General features: G+C 34.4%; 1 protein-coding gene and 1 long non-coding RNA gene across 7 annotated transcripts in view; one reads left to right on the plus strand and one right to left on the minus strand.

Moving 5' to 3' along the window:
• The window catches only part of CDH18 (cadherin 18), a 988,723-nt gene that overhangs the window by 84,992 nt on the left and 877,936 nt on the right, over window positions 1–25,795 (plus strand). The window lies entirely within an intron of this gene.
• LOC309656886 lies at window positions 16,170–25,030 on the minus strand. 2 transcript variants are annotated; one of them, XR_014261572.1, is made up of 3 exons: window positions 24,906–25,030; window positions 18,455–18,507; window positions 16,170–17,531 (listed from the first exon to the last, which is right to left on the minus strand). It is a non-coding gene; the product is annotated as an uncharacterized lncRNA (long non-coding RNA). The 2 variants fall into 2 exon arrangements; XR_014261573.1 differs by lacking the exon at window positions 24,906–25,030 and adding an exon at window positions 19,707–22,662.

Below are 25,795 nucleotides of genomic sequence, written 5' to 3' on the forward strand. Positions count from 1 at the left end.
CAGGCTTGATATTAGAATCTTGAATTGAGGTTGAAGAAATCTATGAACATTAAACAAGTTTTATTTATCTTTACGCTATCAAAATCTGAAATATTGTCATGTGATTTAAAATATTGCACAATATTTAATAAAATAGTACATATATGGATACAATTCATAATTCCATGCTCGAAACTGTCTAATATATAATTGAGACAAATAATGCAAACATTGTGAAGTTTCCTTAGGATGTATATTTCCACACTTTGAAATAAAATAAGCCTTTTGATATCCTGTGGCTACATAGTGATCTTAGATATAGTGAACTTCCAAATGCTAAAATCTAATACTTTATGAACATGGAGAGAGTATAACTAAGTATATATCTATATCTATATCTCTATATTTATTTCTATATCTATCTATATAGAGATATATACTTTGTTTTCTAAAATAATTACATTTCTTATCACACCTAAAACAAATGTTACTGATCTAGTCCTATGATGCCAATATTTCTCTCCAAGAAATTGTAAATAAATTCTGAAACCTATTAATATGGTTGAAAAATATGTATGTGCATCAGGAATCACAGTGTAGGAAACAGAAAACTCTGAGTTTTTCATTTATTTTAAGAACGGATGAACAAACAGGAAATTCGGTGCATCCACATCCCTGGAGGGTTAGAGGAGAAAACTCAGGCCTGCTGTGGGAATGCAATACTTGGTTTCCGGGCCCTGCTACCACAGTGAGGATCCAGGGGTCTGGAAAACAGCAGTGGTTGCAGCCAGTGGTGCCTCTGCAGCAGCTGCCTGCCGCTCAGAACGCCTGCACAGTCAGAATGTGGGTTCGAGCCCCGCGAAGAGTCCTGTCTGTTGCAGCCGGGCCCTTGGCTGCAGCCACTCCAAGAAAAGCATCCTCTGCCTCCCTGGCGTCCCTGCAGGTTTCCTGTCAATGAAGCTCATGAAGAAAAACCACATTTTGTCTCCAATCCAAGTAACAGAATCTAGCAGTACAGTTCTTAGCTTTCTAGTCTCTGAGATACTAAAGTTAACTAGAAGGGATTGAAAAGGTTGCCAAAATCTAGTAGACAACATCTAGTACAATCCGCCTCTTTACTATTAGAATCAATACACACTCCTTTGATATACATTTAAATGTGAAAACAGAAACAGGAAAAACAACACGCTCCCATCTAATGCAATGAAGTTTCGTGCATGTTAATAAGAACATACTAATCCCTTGTCAAAAAAAAAAAAAGATATCAAATCCATCAGTTGCTTTTTTAACTCTAGATAACATTCATTCTCATTCTAATTTGATCACCATACCACTTTAATAATCATAAACCTGAACATTAAATCATAAAGATGTTTACTCTCACAAAAGGCAAACAAGATGGAGTATAATTTATGTAATATAAATGTAAATGTGTAGATGTAATATATAATATTATTTATATTTAATATATATATAAGTGAAGCATATACTGTTGTATAGTCTTTGTTTCAGCCATTGTTTACAAGACCAGAGGTAGTCTTTATAACTTATTTATTCACCTTTCCATACCATATTCCTTTTGCTCTTAGATATCATTAAACTTTTCCAGGATATTTGACTTGAAGAAATGACCCAGAACTTCAGTCTTGAAGATCAGGGTCCTTATTAGTCTTGTCTGTTTTAGGTTTATCTAGTTTTCCATTCATACTTACAATAAGACCTGAGTCAATCCCATAGGTTCCAGGAACATTCTTCTCTGCACTCACTATGGTACGGCAATGTACTTTCCTCTTGATAATCAGGAACACTCAGCCAAAACAGCAAACCCCTTGGTCTGTAGGTTCAGTGGCAAGAGGATTCTGAATGGCCCAGTGGAGCCTATTGCATCACTTCTTTTGCTTAAAACTCTTTCATGTGTGTTGCCAGTAAAACTTAAAATATAGTAGTATTTTACTACTTACTAGAAAACATTATAGAGCAGTATTTTATTCATATACTTTCTCTGTGTGCCATGAAATTACTACTTCATTTCTTATATTAACAATAGCGTCTCTTCCCTACAACATATCCCATTTTTGTTTCCACACCTTATCCTCAAATTAATCTCTGAAAACATAAAGAGATGTATTTAAACGGAAAGCAAAGTAAATTTTTCCATCAATAAGCCTGAAAAGCAGGATAGATTCAGTATCATATCACATTACTTCTATAGATAGACACAGATAGAAGAATTGAAAGAGGGGGCATACGAATTAAAAAAAAAACAAAAACTTGAGAGGTTGAATTGATTTGAAATAGAAAGTAATCAGTTGGGTGAACTTTATTTTGTTTATAAAAACATATATACATAAGAATACGTACATTTAAATGCACACACTATATACACACATGCACACCATTTACACGTTTATTTTTCACCATCATTTAAAAGATTTTGGACTTCCATATAATGTATTTTTAAAAACACTGTAAATCATATTCAAGTCACATTACTTTGTGTTACATTATGAGAAGTAATAAGAAATCATTGATCAGCTTTGTATTTACCACTAAGGTAAATATAAAATGCATTGTAATAAAGATATTATAAATATATATTATAGATAGATGCTTGTTTCTTGAAATTTAACATACTAAGCAACACTTAAAATAGAAATTCTAATCTATAATGTTTGAATACCCACTCTACAAATTGTCAGTATTCATGGAAATAGTAAGCAATTTCAGTTAATATGTGTGTGGTGTTAGCATTTGTATATGTGAGTTTGAAAAGAAAATTTAGTAAATAAGATGGCAATAAAATATGAAAATATAAGCATTAGGAACTAACAAAACATGAAAGATCAAATTCATGAAGATGATTAACTTTTTAAATTTATAAATCTCACTTTGACCAATGTAGAAGAAATTTGACCAGTATGATAAATTTTGTCCTTCAAAAATATTAGCCATGTATACCCAAAGTCATGTGCATTGATTCTTGGTGTGATACAGTTGATGCAATAATTTAGAGAATATTAAAAGGAAGAAACAAGTAAGTACATTATCAAGAAACATTTTTAAACTGATATAATCATTCTCTCAAAACTCACAGAACCAGATTTTGAAACTACTAATGCTGTGCATGTACTAACAGTGTGTTTATATGTGAGTTAGGAGAATTCAAAGAAAATAAAACCTTGGTTATCGTAATGGAAATAATATCATATGGTACCCATCTTTTAAAATGTTCTATATTTTTAAAGATTTTCTGATAATAAACAATGAGTTCCTTCATGTTTACATTTTTTAAAATTTCTTTTTAAAATATAAAGTATTGCTATTCCATTACAGTAATTTTGTCATCAAGATGTCAGACAGTTCTTGGCATTTCCTAATAAGTTATGTGGAGTAATTGGATCAGAGATATAACAAAGACTGGATCTATTTGAAAATCCATAATTACTTTCTGCATGTTGGGATTTCTGAAATTAGAAATTGTGTTTTATAGCACAAAAAATATAAATATTTACCTCTTATCAATTAGATAGGATGCTTTCAGTTATTATTTGATTTTGTTAATTTCATATTGAAACTGTGAATTTTAAGAATAGAATATATTCTAGAAGTAGATATTTTATTAACAAAAAGTGAAAGCGGTCCAGTGGTTAGGACTCACACTTTCACTGCCGTGGCCTGTGTTCAGTCCCTGGTCAGGGAACTAGTTCCCGCAAGCCACATGGCGCGGCCAAAAAAAAAAGTCACTTCTTTCAATTAGTAAGGTTTATAATTGAAATGTCCTTTTGTAGAGGAAGGTGGACTCTCTAAGTCCTCAAATTGATAAAACCAAGGACAGCATATTTTAATTAAATAACAAAATAATAAAAATACTTGTTATTAATTTAAATGTATTTGAATATACCTCCTTAATGTTTAATGAGTATTTACTGTGTCAACACTCTTTGGCACCCATTCTCTTTGATCTTGGCCCTATGCCTACGTGATGGTTTAAGCAATCTACTGACCTTCATTTTTGGCTCCATGCAATGTCACTTCTACGTTCCCATCCTTATTGGGGTTTAAATTGTGCCCAGGGTCATATTCAGGAAAGATAACTGGCCTTCTATCCTTTTTGTTAGAAATGAGTTAATTCTTTGAATGAGCAGCAATCATTACACACATGTCATCTTGAATGGAAAGCCCACAGAATAAAAAGTTTTATTAACTCAAGCCACCAGTCAACCTTAAAACACTGGTATAGTAGTAGTGACAGAGAGAAGAGAGTCAGGAAAGAGAAAATGAGAGAGATAGAAATTAACAGCTAGAGTCACAAAGTGCCTGAGGCTTGAAATAAAGGAGAGAATGAAATAGACCGGATACTGCTAACAAGGGGGTAGAAACACTCATTTCCTTCCACCTATCCCTTTTAGTTTCCAGTGGATTGTTTGCCATGTGTCAGAATCACACCTTAGCAACAGTCTCCCATTTGAAATCTGTCCATCATTTGATCCTTCCAAAGGTTTATCTTATTGTTTTTTCCCGGTAGGGGAATTCTGTTCCCTAAGGTTTCTAACTGCACCCTCCCTCCCTCTATAAAGCAATCCACTGGACACTAGCGGAAAAACTACTATAACATCCCTAAACTACTGTAAGTACAATAAAATGAAATGTACAGCAGAAGCAAACACAGGGAAAGTTGAACAATCTGTTCGTAAGCTAATATATTTGAAAATCTCTGTGAATAGAATGATATGAATTTCAAAAACAGAGTGATTAAGAAATAGAAAACTTAAACAAAATGGTAATCTTGAAATATAAATTTAAATTGCTAAAGCATTTCTCTGCAGACAGATGCCTGGTAATAGACAGTTTTACATTAAAGTTATTTAATTAAAAAAATCTCAATCAATAGAAGCTTTTAATGTGAGAAAAAGAGAACTTTACAATTTATGTAATATTATTCTAACACCATAAGAAACTTTAAAATGGCAGCACGGAATATTCTAAATGTGTAATATGGTTGCAGAAATCCTTATTACAATAATAGAAAGTCAAATGCTTCTTAAAAGAATATAAAAAGTACATTTAATAGCTATAATAATTGGAATCCATTCTTTGGAAATGAAGAACTCCAAGTCAATTCGTTTAAGCAAAACTGGATCATATAATCCAGAAATACAGTTCTAAACTAAGCTCCAAATATTGCTGAAATCAATTGTTCAAAAACGTTTTAAAAAATATGACTGGTCTACTTTATATTCTGTTTTCCTTTATGGTGGTTTTTTCAGGCAGTTTTTCCATGTGGTGACAATGATGGCCAACATCAGTCTAAAAATCACCTTCTGTTAAATAAATAAGTCCAGGGAACATAGGTCAGCTCAGTAAAATTTACAGGGTGGGAACTAATTGACCTGACCTGGTAGCATGCTGAACTCTCAGCTAATCACTGTGACCAGTAGAATGTGCAAATTTTTAAGGCCAGTCACTAGTAACATCCTTACTGATAGGAACAGAATTTGAGATTTCAAGTCTGTTTAAATTACATGGACTAAAAGTGGGTCAAGAATTTCTCCCGAAAGGAAATTTAGAATTCTGTTAGCAGGAAGTAGCTGAGATTACTTACTAGTTGACACTTCTCATGGTATTCTTCTAAAGTATTCTCCTGAGAGACATGTGTTTTGCAGACAGCTGGAATCATTATGACGACTTGCATGACTCCAGACACATCTGAATTTCCTCTTAGTGGTCTACGCGATGTTCAGTACTTCAACCAGCCTAATGGTTATATAAGCCTCTGATACTCTGGATTAAATATATTTCTGTCTGAAATACCCATTACATGTTCTTTATTCCCTGTCTGAACCTTGAATAATGTAATAGGCAAAAGCGAAAGATATGCACTAGAACAGGGGAAAACTAGAGGCAATCTTAGGAAAAATAAAGAGGTTTATTCTCATTGTGCTTATCTATATCATTATTATATAAATTTACATTATTATCTACCTAGACTATTCAAATTAGAAAATTGTAAACCTTTTAGAACTTACAATTATGACAAATAAACAACACACATACCCTCCAAAATCAATAGCTTTCCTATGTAAAGCAGTTGGAATTATAATACAAAAAAGCTACCAAAATATGTGTTCATGAATATATCTTATACCAATTGGATCATATCACTTCTCTGCCTAAAGCCTGTTATCAATGACTTTCCTTACTCCTGTTATAAACACTGAAACCCTTATCTTGACCGATGAAGGCTGGAATCATCTAGTCTCTATTTCCCCTCCAGAGTCATCTCAATCAGTGATTGTCTAATGCAGGGGTCCGCAACCCCTGGGCTGCAGACCGGTACTGGGCCGCGGCCTGTTAGGAACCGGGCCGCACAGCAGGAGGTGAGCGGCGGGCGAGCAAGTGAAGCTTCATCTGCCTCTCCCATCGCTCCCCATCTCTCCCATTACTGCCTCAACCATCCCCCCCACCATTCATGGAAAAATCGTCTTCCATGAAACTGGTCCCTGGTGCCAAAAAGGTTGGGGACCGCTGGTCTAATGCTTGTCCTCCTCCTAGACATCAACTGCCTGTGGTCCAGGAGTGTGTCAGTCCTGCTCTTGTTTCTAGCCATCCACTACCCTGGCGAAGGCCTGGCACATCATAGGAACTCGGTAAATGTTTGATGCATCTTTGATGACACAGGCATGGATTCTCACACAATGAAAATCTAAAATCTAATACAGGAACTTTTTTTGTATGCAATATAAAATACTGCAAAAATCTTCAGTCTTACTGAATTATTTTACACATTAGAGTATAATCAGAATCTTCATGGATTTTGTTTTAATTTGGCAAAAAAGATAAAATGATACAGAAGTTCTCCTGTAAGTATATATATATGTATTATATATTATATAAAGATATATGTATATGAATATTCATAGGAAAATATGATAATGACTTCTCATGATGGCTATTCAAATGTACTGAGAAGTTATGCCACTTAAGCTAATGTGGTCCTGCTGTAAGAACAAATAGAGCACAATAAATGGGAATAAAAATCCAAAAAAAATACACTTTAGTATAACTGACTGAGTCTTCATCAGAGATAATTTTGTTGCAAACAAAAGAATCCATAGTGTTCAGTGAAAAAGAAGAACTTATTGGAATGACAAAAGGGTACCTCTCAGCAAACACTGCATCTCCTCTCAGTAAATTACAAATGTCCTGAACATCCACCAGGAGCCATAGCAGCTGCTTTCCCTGATTTACTTTCTCTCCTTGAGGCATAAAATCTGTCACCACTCCTTTTAGGCATTTATTTTATTGTTTTATTTCTCTCTCTGTAGGTCAACCTCTTCATGTAGAAAATGATTTCTCCAGTCCTGTGGTTTCAATGACCAATATTAAATGAATTGACTAAGTCTCCAAAAGCCAGTTCCTAAGTTCCAGGAATAAGAACCGATTGACCAGCAAAGGCCAGGTGCAGGGTACCATGTATACTTCCCTCTCAGAAAGACAAAGAAAACTAAATCTCTAAGAAATAAGTTAGCAAGAATAGGGTATCAGCTTAGAAAAAGTGATTGGAATTCCTAGTGGAGATAAAATTGCCAACAGTAACTAAAATTTATTAACAATTGGAGCTGGAAGAGTTACTTAAACCTACTTAGATCCAAAATATTAGCTCTTGGTCTAATATTTCAAAGGTAAACACGTTCCGGTTGGAACAAAGAAATAAATGTAAAAGTCATAAGAAAACTAGAAGGAAATATAGTTATTTCAATCTTGTTTTAGCATTAAGAAGATTTTTCTAAGCTCAAAAATAAGATACCAAAAAGATCTAGCTAAATAAAAATTAAATTCTCCATTTCACAAATTGGCATGGGTTACAATGAAAACACAATGATGCTTTCACAAACTTGGAGGACGAAAAGATTCACAAATTATGTGGTAAGCCAAAAGATAATATTCTTAGTATTAAACAGCATTTGCAAATCATCAAAGTTTGAGGCAGATAAAACAAAAAAAGGAATAGCACATTACAAAAGCAGGAAAGAACATAAATGGCATATAATCTTATGCATGATGTTTCCTCTCACTATTGATCTGAAACAAGTAAGTTTATCTGATATTGAGATGCTATTATCAAAATTATCAAGTACAAACACAATTCCAACAAAAATAAGTAATAATACCTAGCTGTGGGACAAATTATAGAAAATAAGAAATGATGAACTGTTCTTGAAACTGGCAACTGATGCATTTTAGGTGACACTTCAGGAATTTATTTAGAAAGCCAGAGAGACATGCATTGACAAAGTGAATTTTAATTGTATAAATGTATTCTAAGAACATGATAAGAAATTCATGTGAAGTGAAGAAAGTTATCCTCAAGTCCAAGAAAAACCAGTCACAGCATTATTTATAATAGTAAAATAGGAAAAAAAATGTCAAAAAGAGAGAATTAGTGAAGCTATGGCACATTCAGTTAATGGAATGACATAAGAAAATACCTATATTAACTATAAAAGTGCTGGCATAAAATAATATCTTAAGTATTATCATTATAAATTATATAAAATCAAACAAATTTTGAAAGACATACATTGAAATGTCAACAGTTTGCCTTATTCGGCATGGGTTACTTTTTTCTTTTTAGTATTTTCTTTGTTTTCTAATCAGTAACTTCAATACAGTTGTATTAAATATAATAAGACATTAAGAACATAAAGATCCTTTAACATTGGACAGTCTTATGTTTGAATCTCATCTTTACAACTCATTATATATAGAAGCTTGAGAGAATTAACATTTTAATGCTTATTTTCTTTACTATAAGCTTGTAGTATTGATGCCACTCATAGCTCTTGTATGAATTATTGTGTGGCTTGAATGGGTTTATATATGCTGATTACCATGTCTTATAAAATAACAAATGTTTAACACATGATATTGCCTATTTAAAAATAGTACATAGATTACTTAAAATAAAAATTCATTTCTAAAAAATGGTACAGATAATAAAAAGTGAAGAGCAGGATGTGAAAAGTTGGTTAGGTATACTGCAAGTATATATACGTGTGTATCAAAAAAATCCCACATCATGTAATAAAATGGTACAAATAATATTGCATGTTGATAAGCTCAAATAACAGTTAAGTAACTCAGTCATTACAGTTAAGTCAAGCATAACACACTGGTCAAAGGTGAGGTTTAAACTTTTCTAATTGCCAAGGACAAACGCTCACCTTCTATTAGTTTTTGGTGATCCTTAGTCAAATATGGTGTATAACTGCCAAACATAATCATTTCCAAATTGAATCCACAATCATATTCACTTATATCTCTCCTTTTTTAATTAATAAAATTTATTTTTAGAGCACTTCTGAGCTCACAGCAAAATTGAGTGGAAAGTACAGAGTTCTCATTACTCCCTGTTCCCACCCGTAGAAGCCCTACCCAGAGTCAGACATGTGTTACAATCGATGAACCTAAACAGGCATATCATTATCATCCAAAGTCCATAGTTTACATTAGTCTCTTTTTCTTTCCAATAAGAAACTTTATGACTAAACTCAAAGACAGAATCTCATTAGTATGAACTGTACGTGTAATATAAATAATTTAAAAAAAAATTATGTCTGAACACTACTCATCTGACTTCTACAACTCATCCCCTTAAAGTTTATCATTAAAGATGGTTATGCTGGTTTTTGTCTTTATTACTGAGGTATCATATAACATATGTCTAGTTTTCTTTTTTAAGGTAAAAAAATCTTAAAATATATAAACTAGAGGGCATCAGGAAAATTATGAAGATATTAGATTAAAGATGACTTGTTCACATTATAGTTGCAGGGGCCAGAATAATGTCTGACACAGACTCCAATTCAATTTAATGAATTTTTATTGAGTATCTGCTATGTGCCTAGAACTAGTCTAGGGGCTTGAGAAGGTACAACAATGAACAAAAGAGAAAAAACCTCCCTGCTTTCAATGAAATTACATTCTAGAAAGTAAGAGAGTTCATAAATGTAATGTAATATGGGGAAAAGTAGTAAGTGCTGAGGAGAAAAATAAAGCAAGGCAGGTGGGAGTCCTTGCAGAGAGATGCAGTCCTACACAGTTTGGTCAGAAGAGGCCTCACTGTGAATGTGATGTTTGAGTGACAGCTTGAAGGAGATGAGGGACGAAATTTTAGAAATGTCTTGGAAACAAAGAAATAAAGTTAGAGAAAACAGTATTATAGACCTATGATAGGAGATAGAGTTAGATAGATAAGTTTGAGAGAAAGAAAATTAAATCTGAGAGGTAATGAAGCTATTAATTCTTTGCAATGATTATAAATGAAGACTTTGTTTTTTACTCTGAGTGACATGGAAAACAACTGAGAGTTGAGAACAGAAAAGTAACTTAATGGTTGGGTATATTAAAATAATTACTGTGATTTATGTTGAATACCCTTGATATGTGGCATGGATGGAAACAGGGAGACCAGCTAAGAAGCTACTGCCATAATTCAAGTTCAGTAGGATGGTGGCTTGGACCATGGTGGTATGACAGCAATGAAAAGGAATGAGGAGTGATTGGATCAAATACACAGAGGGTACTATTTGTGAAGCTGTGTTTACAGGAAGAGAGAACTATCGACTTGTCCAATATACATAAGTTCTGAGAACCGGCCTTACCTTTATCAGTAGAAAACGTTGATGACCTCACTAAAAAATATTTTCAGTGAAGTGGAAAAGGAGAATGGCCACTTAGAGTGGTTTTAAGAAAGCAGAATTGGGGAAAGCAGAATTAGAAAGAGTATAAAAAACTCTTAGAATAATTTTAGCTGCAATGGGGAAAATAGAAATGTAAGGGAGCCAAAAGGAGGGGTGAGTCAAGAGAGATTATATTTTTAGGGTAGAATAAATAACAGCAGGATAGGAGTGATCTAGTAGAGAGAGGAAGTTGATGGCATGAGACAGAGAGTACAGGAATACCAGATAGATGTTCCTGAGTAAGCACGCGACCGGTTCCCTACTTAGAATCATGTAGCACGTGAGGGTACTGAGTTCAGGAGGCGAGGGGAACTGTCATCTTGCTCAGGTTTATTGTCAGCGCTTGTATCTCAACAAAGGGCTAAGTCCACTCAGAGGAGGAGGAGCCCTTTTCTTTGCAAAGAGACCTCATATAGAGATCAAGACCCTGGAGAGAGGCCTTTGCCAACGTTACATAAGTGGAGGTGTTGGCCTTAGACACACTAATAGGAGTGAAGTCAGAGTATGCAGGTATAAATGCTATCAGGAACATAGGTGTGAGGACAGGCGATTGGACCTCGTTCCTCAGCAAATTAGGAAGCCAGTCCATCAACTTCATTTGCGTATGAGGGAGGAGATGATGAATGTTTGAGGAGAGCAGGAAAGATAGAGTACAGAATAGTCATTTAAAAGAGTAGGAGAGAAAAGAATAGAAAGTTGAATTTCCTTAAGGTTTAAGGAGAATGTAAAACGAGATCAGGCAGTGTAGTTATGTGTTTTTCTCCAGTTATGGCAGTGCTCAGATTCAGGACTGGATTAGTAAAGAACTATTTAATTAGAGTCAGGGTACAGCCAAGTTGCATGACAAAATTGAAGAAGAATAGTGTAGTCGAGGGTATATGCAGGGAAGTCATTAAAACAACTGACTGTGGAATTTAAGCTTGGTTTTTATGGAAGAGAAAAATATAAGTTTGATGAGGGAAAGTGAAAATAATGTGGGATCAATAAATATACGTCCCGGTGGCATAATGGCTTATTGGAGTGGGGTTGCTTGAGGCAGTGAGTACAAGCAAGAAGTCAGGAAGTCGAGCTGACAGAGTGTGATGTGTGAAATTGAGATTATGGAGGAGTTGCTATTATAGGTAATGCCAAGGACTAGGTCATGACTACGGAACTGAGTGGCCTGGGGAGTATGCAAGACAAGAACTTCACAATAGTTCAGGAAGCTGAGAAGCCACAGTATAGTTAGATTTTCTGTTCACTCTGAGGATTAAAATCATTAAAAATTCTGACAGCCAAAGTAACGGTGGAGTGGGAACTAGAGACATCAAGAATCAGTGAGAGCCCAGGGTATCTGTAGATGATGCAATGATGAGAGGTCCTAAGAGATAATACCTGATAACACGGGATTCAAATCTCTGTGTAAGACTGAGAATAGACTGAAAAGAACAAGGAAGTGCAAATATTGATACAAACCCCATTTGACTTACAAGCTCAGTGCTAAGAGAAATATAGAGGAAGCAAAAATAAAACGTAACCAAAATCCTCTACCACTTTGGAGCCCTGCAGGGGAAGTGAGTAGTGTCCTCAGGGGAGATCCAGGCATCCACTAGAGCAAAACTGTAAAGGGCACTTTCAGTGAAAAGGTTGAAGAAAGAAAGATTTTTGTGGTGATGAAACTTTACTTTTGCAAAAGTATATCTAATAGGAGCAACCGCTGGAGAATTGGGAAGGGCAGTGGCAAAGATAAGAGTCTTCTAATTTTTACTTCAATTAAATATTTTTTTTTGGTAGCATCTTTTTAGTTTTAGTTTTAAAAATATTTTATGTGTTTTAAATGTCAGTACACACAAAAATGAATAGAACAAATGAGTTTTCCCAGAAAAATACAGCAGAACAGCAGTGCCTGTGATCTGTGATAATTGTGAATTGTTCACAGTGTACAATTCAGATTGGGTATCATGTAAGGTAATGATCCTTCAATCCTTCTTATCACTCTACATTCCTATTACTATCTTTTCCTTTTTGTTTGGTGGTAAAAATCATTAGTTTGCTGCCTGCTGCCATATGGCTGCCACTATCACTGCTATATACTGTGTTGTGAAGAGAATAGAAAAGGATAGTGCTGATCTGCCTTTATCCAAGGAAAATATAGGTAGCTTTTGAAAATAATAATGTCTTCTTTAGGTTGACCAATTTCTAACAGTTGTGAATTCTTTATCCAGCATTCCAATACAAGTTTCATGCATATTGATAATGTATTTTACATTTACCCCTTTGATTTTATCATCCTGACTTGTATCGTTTACCAGTTTTAGTTTTTCTATGGGCCCTACTTATCACAACCATTTAACCAACAGTTTTGCTATGAAGGCATAGTAAGTTCAACAGTCTCTGTATTGTGTTACTCATTCACCTCTGACATATGTAATCAGTCTAAGTTTAAAGAACCATTATCTTATAAAATCATGGTTCGACAGAGGTTCTAAATTACATTTATGAAGGTTGTGAGAAAATCCTTTACAAGGGAGAAAACTTGACCAGTCGTTTCTGGGTAATAGAGAAAAAGTTTTTAGAGAAAGTAGAGACATTTAAAATATGTAGATGTTTGCCAAATGGAAATTATCTAAAAGAGTGGGAAATAGCAAAACATGAAATGGAGATACCAAAAAATACAAGATAATTAGCATCTTTCTTTGTTTTTATTTATTTATATATTTTAATTGAAATAATTGTGACATATAACATTTTACAAATTTAAGGTATATAACATGTTACTTTGATGCATTTATATATTATAATTATAATATATATTATAATTATAGCAATACCTAGCACCCTATCATGTTACATAATTATCCTTTCTGTTTAGTGGTTGGAATAATTAAATTTTAGTTTCTTAGCAAGTTTGGCGATTATAATACAATATTGTTGTCTATGTTCACTGTACTGTGCATTAGAGAGGGCTTATTTATTACTTGCTGCAAATTTGTGTCCTCAAAAAATATCCATCCCATTCCCCCAACCCCCATGCCCTGGTGATCACCATCTTACTCTCTGTTTTTATGAGTTTGGCTTTGCTAGATTCCACATATAAGTGGTATCGTACAGTACTTGCCTTTGTCTTACCTCTCTTAGTGTAACGTGCTCAGTTTCCATACACATTATAGTAAATGTGTATATAAATGACTTGATTTTTTTTTAATTACTGTTATATTTTTTAAGTAGAGGCAGCCATTTATGCCATTCCTGACATTTAAGAATCATAGCAGATTATAGATGTTGTATAAAACATGTATGCTGAATAAAAGATGAGCCTTGGAATTGGAGATGAAAAATGTTGGTAACCATTGCTACCTTATGCACAGTAGCCAGATTGACTTACATAATCCTTAACTCAAATAATCTTTAGGTAAACTGATCCTATTTTCCATTATTTTTGATGAACAGCACTCAATTTTGTATATTTTTGAATCCATAAAACATTTCCAGGCTATCTGTAATTTTGACATTATCCATTTCACATTATCCCTGTCTTTTCCTTGCAGCAAGGCAACGTTACCTTTATTCCCCAACCATGATTTCAGAATATTTATTATGATATTTATGGATTATTTTAGGAGAGTTAGCAAAGTAGAACACATTCCTCTTTCTCAAGTTACCATTAAGATTTTAAGTTTGCTAAAATAATAGGCCTGGTTCATTATTTGTCTATGAGGACAAACAGGATGAAAGAGCGGAACAAAGATGCACATTCTCCTAAAAAACTCAAACTCCACGCCTCACACGGGATGTAATCAAGGAAAAGAATTCTGTTAAGCTTAGAGTCACTGATGATGCATTGCTCCTTGTAATGAGAGGAAAACTTGTAACAATCAGAGTGCCTGTGCATAGCTAGGACTAGAGAAATAGTAAAATGTGGCTGTTACCCATAATCTCTGCTAAAAGCTTAATACAAAGACAGTTTTAGTGATTGGAGGAACAATGAAATTCTGAAATACAATGTAATTACTAATCCTTAGCCTGTATGTGTTTATTTAAAAGTATGTAAAAGAGTTGTTGGATATAAACGTTATCTGAGGAATAATTTTATGATATCTAAAACATAATTTATATAGCAACAGAGAACTCAGATTCTAATAGCACTGCAAGTGTGCAAAATTTTATTGATTTTCTGAAAAGAACTTCCCAATTTCATATAACAATAGAAATCGTATAATGTACCTTGTATTCCTGTATTATAGGTCATGGCGTAATAAATCAGTTTACTTTCAGTAATTGCTTGGAAATGATCTCCCTATTCTTGACGTTCATTAGTCACTGAAAATAAAAATGGCAGAGAAACCAATAATGTCTAATTTGAAGATTTTTAAATGTTTATAGATTTCTAAGCATGATTAGAAAATGGGAAAGCTGCCTTCCCTTCAGGATGATCAATCCAGACATGTATTAGAAACCAGAAAATCAGACTTCTCAAGGGCAGTGATTTAACATCCCTGCAAATGTGATTGAAACCACTGCTTTCTTACATCTTTATTAGCAGGTGTGGAAAAACAATTACAGATTTAAAATTAAAAGTGCATAATAAAATAAGTTTGCCACCTTAATTAACAATTGATTTTTAAAATTATTGCTTCAAGCTTTAATTCCTCAAGTACATTGTATTCTGCACTTTATATTATATGAGACTTGTAAAGACTGTATTTGAATTTACGTTAATGCAATATTGGAACTAAAAATATAATTCAAGGCATTAAAACCTAATACAGTATAATAGTTTCTCAGAGAAAAATAATTATGATCCGAATATCAACATTATGTTTACTCAGATTGCTTAAACATAACAGTAGCCATAATTTGGTATGTTAGTAGAACAGTATTAAAATGTTTATTGAAATAAATTTATTGAAAGAGCCCTTATAATATTTCATTTAGTCATAAGAGTCTATAAAAGTATTTCACACTAATCAATCACATTAATCAGTATTATGATTTTTAAAAATTTCTCTATTTAATATAGGTGTTAATATAAAATTTTAATAATATAACTTGAAATGTCATTTACTCTTAAAATTTCAATTCAATTTCTTTCTTTAACAACAGAGTTCTATGCTTATACACCATTCTGGAATACAATATTTTTGCATTATTACACATATTTGCAGTCTTCTGTAAAAGAAAGACAAGGGGACATAAGACAATTTTTGTTGTTGATGGAGGTGGTTGTTTGTAAATGTCATTCTTGATGTTGATTATGCAGTTGTTATGATCCACAGCTGTTATTGCTTCCTTCTGAATTCTTCTGTAGTCTCCAGAATGTACTGGTCATCCCTTCTTCATTTTATCCTCAGTCTTCCCTTAATTGATTCCTCCCTTTATACCTATAAGCATCACCACTGGGTTTAACTAATTCCTGTGAAAGATAGTAATTAACTTAAACTCTGTTTGAGTTTTTTGTTTGCTTACTTGTTTTTTTGCTGTGCAATGTTTTTTGCTGTTTAATCTCATGACCTGGAAAGTAGCCATTGCTTTGTCTATCGTGTTCACAAAAGCAGGAGACAAAATCAGGATGCAGTCTGATCATGAACAGGTTTTTGGGGGCAAAAACCAATACTGCAGAAAATATTTAGATGTGTTAAACGAAGGAGTTGTTAACTCTGCTATGTTTTAAACACTGTACATACTCTTGTAGTTTTGCTCTGGAGCATGTGACTCCATGGGAAGATGATCTTGTGGAAATGAAAATGAGGCCATCCTTAAGCTTCAAATAGAGTTTTGGGCAGAAACAAGGTAGTCATATTCTTCAAAACAATTTACATGGAACCAGAATACTTAGTTCAAATGTTGGTTACATCCTTTTACTTGTACAAGTCACTTTCTCTCCTGTGTCTCAGTTTCCTCATCAATGCAACATGGATTTGTTGGAGGAGGTAGTTGAGAGGATGTGACCACCAGCTGACTGGCGAGGTGGACCTCGGCAATCACAAGCTACTCACCCATTCCCCTGTCCTTGGATCGTATGCTCTGCCCCCTGGTCCTACCACAGGATCTGTTCCAAGGACAAAGCCTTGAGAGAGTAAGGTGTTGTTGAGACCATCTTGATAGCGGCTGAGCCCAGGTAAGGTCTCTATAAAGGCTTTAAGATTCTGGTGGACAGGGGCAGAGATCTACTCGTCTTGCAGCCGCTCAAGACAAGCCTCTTATGTCAGTTCCCTTGCTTAGTAAACATGCCATGTACAAATCTGGAGTGGTCTGCCTCTTTCGTAGGTCTCTCCTTGCCTTCTGTGTATGGAGGTTAGCTTCAGTTTTCACCTGGGAAAGTCTCGAGGTTGCAACCCAACAGGATTATTATAGTGTATACTGCAGAGCATTATTATGATGATTGATTAATGCAAACAAAACCCTTGAACAGTGACAGGAAACATTCACAAAACCATGACCATTATTTTGATTGTATTGATTGATTGATTGATTGATGCGTTGGGTCTTCGTTTCTGTGCGAGGGCTTTCTCTAGTTGCGGCAAGTGGGGGCCACTCTTCATCGCGTTGCGCGGGCCTCTCACCATCGCGGCCTCTCCCGTCGCGGAGCACAGGCTCCAGACGCGCAGGCTCAGCAATTGTGGCTCACGGGCCTAGTTGCTCCGCGGCATGTGGGATCCTCCCAGACCAGGGCTCGAACCCGTGTCCTCCGCACTGGCAGGCAGACTCTCAACCACTGCGCCACCAGGGAAGCCCGATTGTTATTATTATATTCACTCCTGGGAAATACTCTAAAAGCCAGAGTTAATTGATTTGCAAATGCTGAATTCTGTTGCTAGAGAAAAGATTTTCCTTGGAATTACAAAAACCAGAATTCAGATCTCAAGAATAAAATTTAGAGGACTGAGCATAGAGGTATACATAGAATAGATAATACATACTATGGTTAATAGCCTAGCACAATCCTCTCTCTCTTTTCCCTACCTAATGAAGTTTTCAATCATGGATGTCTAAAATATCAAATATAGGTCTTCCTATTTAGAATGAAACCTGACTATAATCAAAATATATTCTTTTTCATATAATCAAAGAGTATAATCTGCCTACAAAGTCATGTGCAACCAAAATGTTGGCTGTCCGTATGCACATGTGCCACGTTCGCGTGGTGCCTTGATCTCTCCACATACTATGTTTTATTCCACATGGTAGTCAATGTATTCAAGATTAATATTTTAGAGAATAACACGCTGGTTCATTTTAAAGGACCAGGGACCTGGGTGATGAGGGAAGACTGAGGTTGTCTCCTTCTCCCTTCTGAGGCACAAGTGAAGTAGAGAATACACCCGCAAGATATTTAACTAAAGTCTCAAAATATTTAACTGCTAGAAGGTGACCCCAAACCCCTGATGATGAGAATTCTCAGTTAAAGCTCAATTTAATAACGTCTTAGAACTAGTGCCAAAGTAACTCTCTTATTCTTGTATTTTGCCCATCAGTCACCTCTAAATGGAATATAGCAGGTCTCCATTTCAGAACCCTCATGTCAACTTCCTCAGTCACCAAACTGTTCACACTAACAGTTTCCTGCCTATGGAAATCATGCCCAGAACCTATCCGTACATGAATGCTCAGGGCTTAAAGGCAGGAAGCTTAGGACAGGGCAAGGATGTTCCCCATGTGAAATACAGGAAAAGAAGATGAGGCCACGTCATGGTGGGGGGATGGATAGCTCTCTCCACTCGTGCAGTGTAGCCCAGTGAATTCCAGGCTCTCACCTGTCAGATTTGCTGCTCTTCCTTCTTCTGGAGAGCAGAGAGTGCTCCCTCCTCTAGAGAAAAAGAGAGGAGACGTGTAGATTCTTGTGTGTCATACGATATTACAGATACTTACTATTTTCAAGGAACTGTATTTCCTGTTGTGGAAGGTAGCAATGAAAATGAAAACAGAGGTATACCCGCTAAAAACCTTTAGTACAGGAAACTCTCCTGTGAGTGTGAAAGGCCTATCTTGAGCAAACCTACCTCATGGGTCAACTGAATTCCCTTTTTTTCCAGAAGCATTTATCCATCACCTTCAAGTGCAAGACACTCTGCCTGGCCTTGGAAAACATATACATGAATGTGACAAGGTCCCTGTTATCATGTGTTTAGTTTATTTGTTTTGTTTGAGTATCATTGCAGGCATGTGCTCAAATGTATAAACTTACTTTTAGTGAATTGAATTTTCTGAAATCAACAGTAGGAACAATGTAGAGTCCCTCAGATGTTTTACATACACACACACACACACACACACACGTACATATTTATGTGAATATAGACATCATTTTGAAAGTAAAATCACCACATTTCACTTTTTAAACCTTATGCAAAATTGAGAACAATATTTATATTGATATTTTTGGGAGGAATGTGTTATAATATTAATTAACAATTTTGAGAACAAGCTATTAGTATTTACATTTTTCCTCTCCCAAATATTGCAGAGGAATTTCTTGTAAAAATCAAAATTAAATATTTCCAAAAATATATTCTCTTTGAAATAGAAATTTAGGTGAATGTAGAAGAATAGTCATACCATTTATTCAGAGTTCAAATAGTCACATTCAGCTTCTGAAATGAATTTGTAAATAAATAATAAAATTCATAAAATAATAATAGAAGCCACCATTTATTAAGCACTTATTAAATATATACTTACATTATTTCATTTCTTACAAAAAACTTAAAAACTACTATAGGGTATGTTAGCATATAAAACACATAACTTTTTCCTTGTAACTTCAATTTTAAGATACTTTTCAACATGTCTTTTTAAATTTTCTATTCATAACAATTTTAAGGTAATTTTCTCAGTTAACTGGGATGGAAAGATGGGCATTTCTTTTCTTTCTTTCTTCCTTTCTCTATTATATCCAATCAGAGGCTGTATGTTCCTTTTGCAATGTTTCCTCTGTAAACTCCCTTCCCATTTCCCATTGTCACTGTGCTAGGCAAAGCCTACATTTCCTAAAAATTGTTAACCAACCTGTTGGTTTCCAGTCTTTTGTCCACCGTTGTCTTGCATTCACACTGCCTCTGAATTAATAATCTTAAGGCATTGCTTATAGTAAACTGATGAATTACTGGCTTGCTGTCACATTTCTTAGACTTGGAGACCCCCTCAAACTCTTAAAAAAGGGCAAGAAGAGCATTTCAGAGCATCACAAACCATAAACCCAGTGATGTTTAAATGAGTCCACATCCAGCCCATACTCCATCATTTGAAACAGAATGACATAGTGGTTAAAAGCACAGCTCTGTATCCACACAAGCTGGCTTCAGGTATAACCTTTGTCATTAACTACCTGTGCAGCACTGGGTGAGTTATTTAATTTCTTTGTGTTCATTTTCTCATCTGTAAAATGGGAATACTATCAGTAGCAGCCTTTTGGGATTTGGGGAGCACTGAATGAGTGGAAACATGTGAAGGTCTGAGAACAGTGCTTGGCACATAGAAAGCACTCAATGAATATCATTTGCAATTTGTCTCCTTTGCAAGTTAAAATGTTTAGATATCAGCAGTTTTTTAGGGCTCAACATGAAAATTGTCTATCCTCTTTTTAACATGGCACATTGCCTTTCTTCTACCCTGAAAGTCAAAACTTTAAAGTGTTCTTTTACAAAATAAGAACATGTAACACTATTCCAATAGCTTGACTTTTTGATCTGTTTTGCTTTGAGATCCAACTCTTAAATCAGATGTCATTGTTTCATTTTTCAAGTCTGAAATCTGCCTGTACTTAAAAGTAGACTTGTTCTTACTCTCTTACAACAGTAATATTATTTTAAGTGCTTTAAACATTACAAATGTATTGTGTGCATAATGACAGAACATGTACACATCATTCTGTAGAACTCATCTAAATGTCAAGACATATCAATTTTGCCAGTGTCAACCTGGCATTCATGAAAACTCAGTTGTCTCATGAAGGATTCTCCTGTAATTCATAATAAAAGCTACAGCAGTTCCCTTTACTGCCTTCTCTACTAGAGAAAATCTTAGCAGCTACATTCTTCATTAGACATTCAGTTTGGTATTGCAGAGGCATTATCTGCAAATACATGTATTATAATGGTAAAATAATATGGTATTTATGCCATTCTGTATGTGTTGAAAGTGTTTCCTTAAATATTGATATATATCTTTCTAGTCTCTTAAATAATTCAAGAAATGATAGATATAAAATTCATTATTAAACCTCCACATACACCATTTTTCCTCTTGAGAGATTTATTGAATTTTAGATTTTTCTGCCAATTTTATTTCTCTGAGATTTTACATTTGTGCTAATATGAACTGTGATAACCTATAACAAAAGATCACAAGCATGCTATACGAGCCTACCCCATTTTAGTAGAAGAGTGTTTGTCACAATCGACCATGAAGAGCATTTATTCTTGTGAGTTTTAATTTGGTTCTTATATTTGAGATGATCTTTGTTGCTTGGTTGCTTGCTTGCTCTTTGGCCTATGATGTCCTAATGTGATTGGAACTTCTGCCCTAAACAGCAGTCACCCAAAGCCCTCATTATACCTTAAATTCAGCTCCTCTGAGGGTGACTATATTTATAGATGGTCTACAGTCACCCCAACATGAATTTTATGTGTATGTTATATTCAGTATTTTATATCAGGCCATTTCTTATATTGCTCCAAAATTTTTGGGCAAATTAGTCCAAACTTGTCCAAGTATCAGAATCAGGTATCAGAAAGAGGAAAACCTAATCATATTTACATGGATGAAGTAGTAAGTAAAGCAAAATGATAGCAGCTGAATGGTTGCTTTTCCTTGGTGATTTCTAGTTTGTACATTTTCCATTTGTCCTTCCAGATCTGCTGTCTACCCCACCTCTCTCCTCTCTGCCCTTGGAGCCTGTTCTATATTGATGACATCAGTAGGAACGCTTGAATTTGTTTCAGATTGGGTTTGGCCAAAAGGGAGCTACAAAAGGTCAAAAGGAGGGAGCAGAATGAGACTGATGTATTTATTACCTGGGTTCTTTCCCATTAAGGTCAACACAGGCTAGCTGTGTCCCATGACAAAATGTTACTGCAACCATCTCTATATCCAAATCTCTTTTCTGGGTTCTGGTAACTATTCCCCTTTGTTCTTTGGAGTTAAGATGGTAAAAACTTGTTTATTGCTAGTTGCAGGATACTACACTACCCCTTCCCACACTTTTGTAAATAGTCCTTTTATTAAACTTTTCTCAAGTTATCCTAATTTGAGTGTGCCATCTGATTTTTGCTAAGTCAGGGCTCTTACTAACATGCCTGTAATAAACGAACAAGTCACTTTTCGTAGTCTATTGCCAAGACTTATTCAATAGTTTGGTAGAACTATTATTATACTAATTAACCATATATAGGGACTATCATTAGATTTTCATACTTGGAGATTTATTTATTTTTGAGGTTATATGTCAGGCCCTAATAAATGCTAAGGCTTTTTACTTATTGGACAAATATTCTGAATATTGGGTGTTTGGAATCCTTTTCCATGACATTTTGAGCTATAATAGAGATGCTCTTTTGCAAATATCACAATACTACTGGGTTGCTTGAAACATCTAAAACAATCTAAAATCCTTCCATATTTTTCAATGTGTATATCAAATTGCAGTCTCATACCTCTCTGAAACTTATCATTTAGGAGGACTTTTGAAAGCAGAAAAGCCTGGAAATAGGAGAAAATTATGTCACCTTTATTTGAAGAAAACATATAGCAGAATGATACATATATTTATATATTGCTTGGCAAAAATTATATGTCCATATCTTCCCAAAACAATCAAACTTCTTTGGCTATTGAATGGGAACCTGATGGTCTTTTGCTGGTATTTAACGAGAGTAACTTTATATTACAATTGTAGATTGATGTGTCTAAGGTGTGACGTTACTATAGAATCTTTCCAGACACTTAAAATGATCAGGACTGTGTTTTCTTTATCTTGCGTCTGAAAGTCTTGTGCAGTTCATGGAGCACAGTAGGGTTCAATGTGCAGTAACTAACTGAAAATACTCATCTACATGATGCTCACGGAGAGTCTGGCAATTTTGATGATGGTATGTCTTTTTATCAAAGTTTAACCAATATAATGTATTTAATTATATAAGATATATAATATGAAAAATGCATTAGGGACAAGTATCCATTTAAGTTTTCAAAAGATATACACTTGTTGGTGAAAGTGCAATGGAAATATTAAAGCTCAGCTCCAAAGTTGGCCATTTGATAACTCAAATTTCTATCACAGCAATAGAAGAGAGGCAGACTCAGGGTTTGTATGGGCTGCAGCTTGTATAGTTTGGTGGTGGTGTTGGGGTGTGGTTTTATTGTAGGCTGCCAGTAAAAAAATCAGAAGCCTAGTTACATTTGAATTTCAGATAACAACTTTTTTCATCATAAGTATGTCCCAATATTGTGTAGATGACACTTACACTCAAAATTTATCTGCTATTTACGTGAAATTCAAATGCAACTGAGTATCTTGTATTTTCCTTTGCTAAATCTGGCAACCCTAGCTGCATATTAAATAAAAAGAATGTAAAATTTAAAAGCATGACCTTGTAATAAATTAAGACAACCAAGGGAACCTGAAGCTTAAGTTTTATTAGGTTTTCAGTAAATCCACCTTTGCATTATAATATAATTTGTACTAGCAACAGGTAAGCTGATTTAATCTAGTTACCTGCAATAAATATGGCTTACAACTTTTTTTCATGTGTGAACATAGCTAAATACATAAATCAAACTTATTTCAATTGCAGAAATCTATTTATATGTTTGTTACTACCTATTGTGTGCCACATATTGAAGCTAATAGTGATCCGAACAGGCATGATCCTCCTCATTCTTAATTATTCTTGTGGGTCACCAAGAAGTAAACAGGTGTGATGTGTAAGGGAATATATAGGAGAAGCAGGTAGTTCATACTTGCAAGGCCTAGGTAAAGCTTTCTGGATCATGTAACTAATCTAAAGTCTGAAACATGGAGAGAAGTTTACCAAGGGTAGGATGTGGTAGGAAAAGGACTCCAGTGAGAAGATACAGTACTAAAATGACCAGGAGGCAAAAGAGGACATGACTATTCAATGACATAGAAGTAAGGTAAAGGGTAAAATTTAAGAGAAAGAAAGTGATGAGGCTGGAGAGAGAAAGATTCTCTAAATTTCCCCTCCAGCTTTTAGGAATGTGACAATAAAAAGAAAGAATAATGAATTTGAGTACCAAAATATCAAAATGTTAAAAAAAATATATAATGGACAAATATAAATATCTAATAAAAATTTGAGAAAATATCCGCAACTCTCATTATAAAGCTGATGAGGAAAAACATTTCTAGGATGGCAATCCTTCTTTATTAGAACGACAACAGCAACAGCAACAACAAAACCAAAACCAAAAACAAGCAAACAAAAACCTAAAGGAGGTTATTTCAGGCTGAAATCAAAGTACCCTAGACAGTAATTCAAATCCAAATGAAGAAATGCAGAACACCAGCAAAGCCAACTATATGTAAATATAAAATGAAGTATAATATAAATGTATTTTTTTTTTCTGACTATTCTTAACCTGAGTAACTTAAAGAACTGCATAATAAATATAAAACTATGATGATGGGCTTTCGATTTACAGAGATGCCATTTGTACGACAATAATAGCACAGAGGAGGAGACAGAGAAGAGAGTTATATCAGAGTAGTTTTATCTACTATTGAAATTAAGTTGGTATTAATTTCAATCCAAATTTTGTTGTTTTAATTTAAGATGTCTACAAGACTTACACTTTAGATTCAAAGACACAAATAGTTTGAAAGTTAAAAGATGGAAAGTGCTATACAAGCAGGAACCAAAAGAGAGTTGGAGTGGCTATACTAATATTAGGTAAAATAGACAATATTAGGCAAATAGATTAATATTAGACAAAATAGTACTTAAGACCAAGGTTGTAACTAGAAACAAAGGGGCATTTTACAATGATAAAATGATAAATCTGAAAGGAAGACATAGCAATTGTTCATCTAACAACAAAGCCTCAAAATACATAAAGCAAAAATGAAAATAATTGAAGTGGAAATGGACGATTTGATTATAATAGTTAGGATTCCTCTGCCAGTAATTGATGGAACACCTAGGGAGAGGATCAAAAAGAAAATAGACTTGAACAATGCTATATACTTACTAAACCAAGTAGAATGACACCTGTAGAATGCATGTTCTTCTCAAGCATACATGGAACATTGTCCAGGAAAGACCATATGTTAGAACATAAAATAAGCAATAAATTAAAAAAAAAATGAAATCATGCATCAGCAAAGTATGTTCTCTAACAAAAATGGAGCTAAGTAAGAAATCAGTTACTGGGAAATTCACAAATTAGCTACCCTTCAATAAGCAATGACCAAAGAGGAAATCACAAGGTAATGAAATACATCAAGATGAATAAAGAAGAATCACAATTTATGAGATACAGTTAGAAAGGTTTTTAGAGAGAAATTTACAGATATTAATACCTGTAGGAAGAAGAAGAAAAATCTCAAGTAAACATCCCAATATGCCACCTTAAGTAACTATAAAATGAAGAAATGTTCAAAATGCAGAATCTCAGGGCCCATTCTGGATTTACAAAATCTGCATTTGAACAAAATCCCCAGGTGATTCATGTGCAAATTAGAGCCTGAGGAACCTTGGTAGATTGTGGGAAAACAGGTATTATTCTATAATGCAAGTAGTAGGGCAAATTTTAAAAGGCAATTTCAGAATATTCACAGAATTATCTAATTCTCATGCAATTTGATGCAGATATTATGGTTCTAAGAATATATCTTCTAGTAATATTATCCATATATCAAACAATATGTTCCAAAACAACACTATGAAATTTAAAAAAAATATTAAATAAAATAAAGTGCCCTAATCTAGGACACTGGTTGAACAAATTATGGTACATCCAAACAATGGAGAATTATGTATTATTTTTGGAAAAATGGATGGCTATTATAAAGCAAAAAACAAAAGATAAAAAGTATCAGCAAGGGAGAAAAGGGAGCCCTTGTACACTGTTGGTGGTAA

Source organism: Balaenoptera physalus (genome assembly GCF_965194825.1).
Source record: "Balaenoptera physalus genome assembly, chromosome: 3".
NCBI lineage: Eukaryota > Metazoa > Chordata > Mammalia > Artiodactyla > Balaenopteridae > Balaenoptera > Balaenoptera physalus.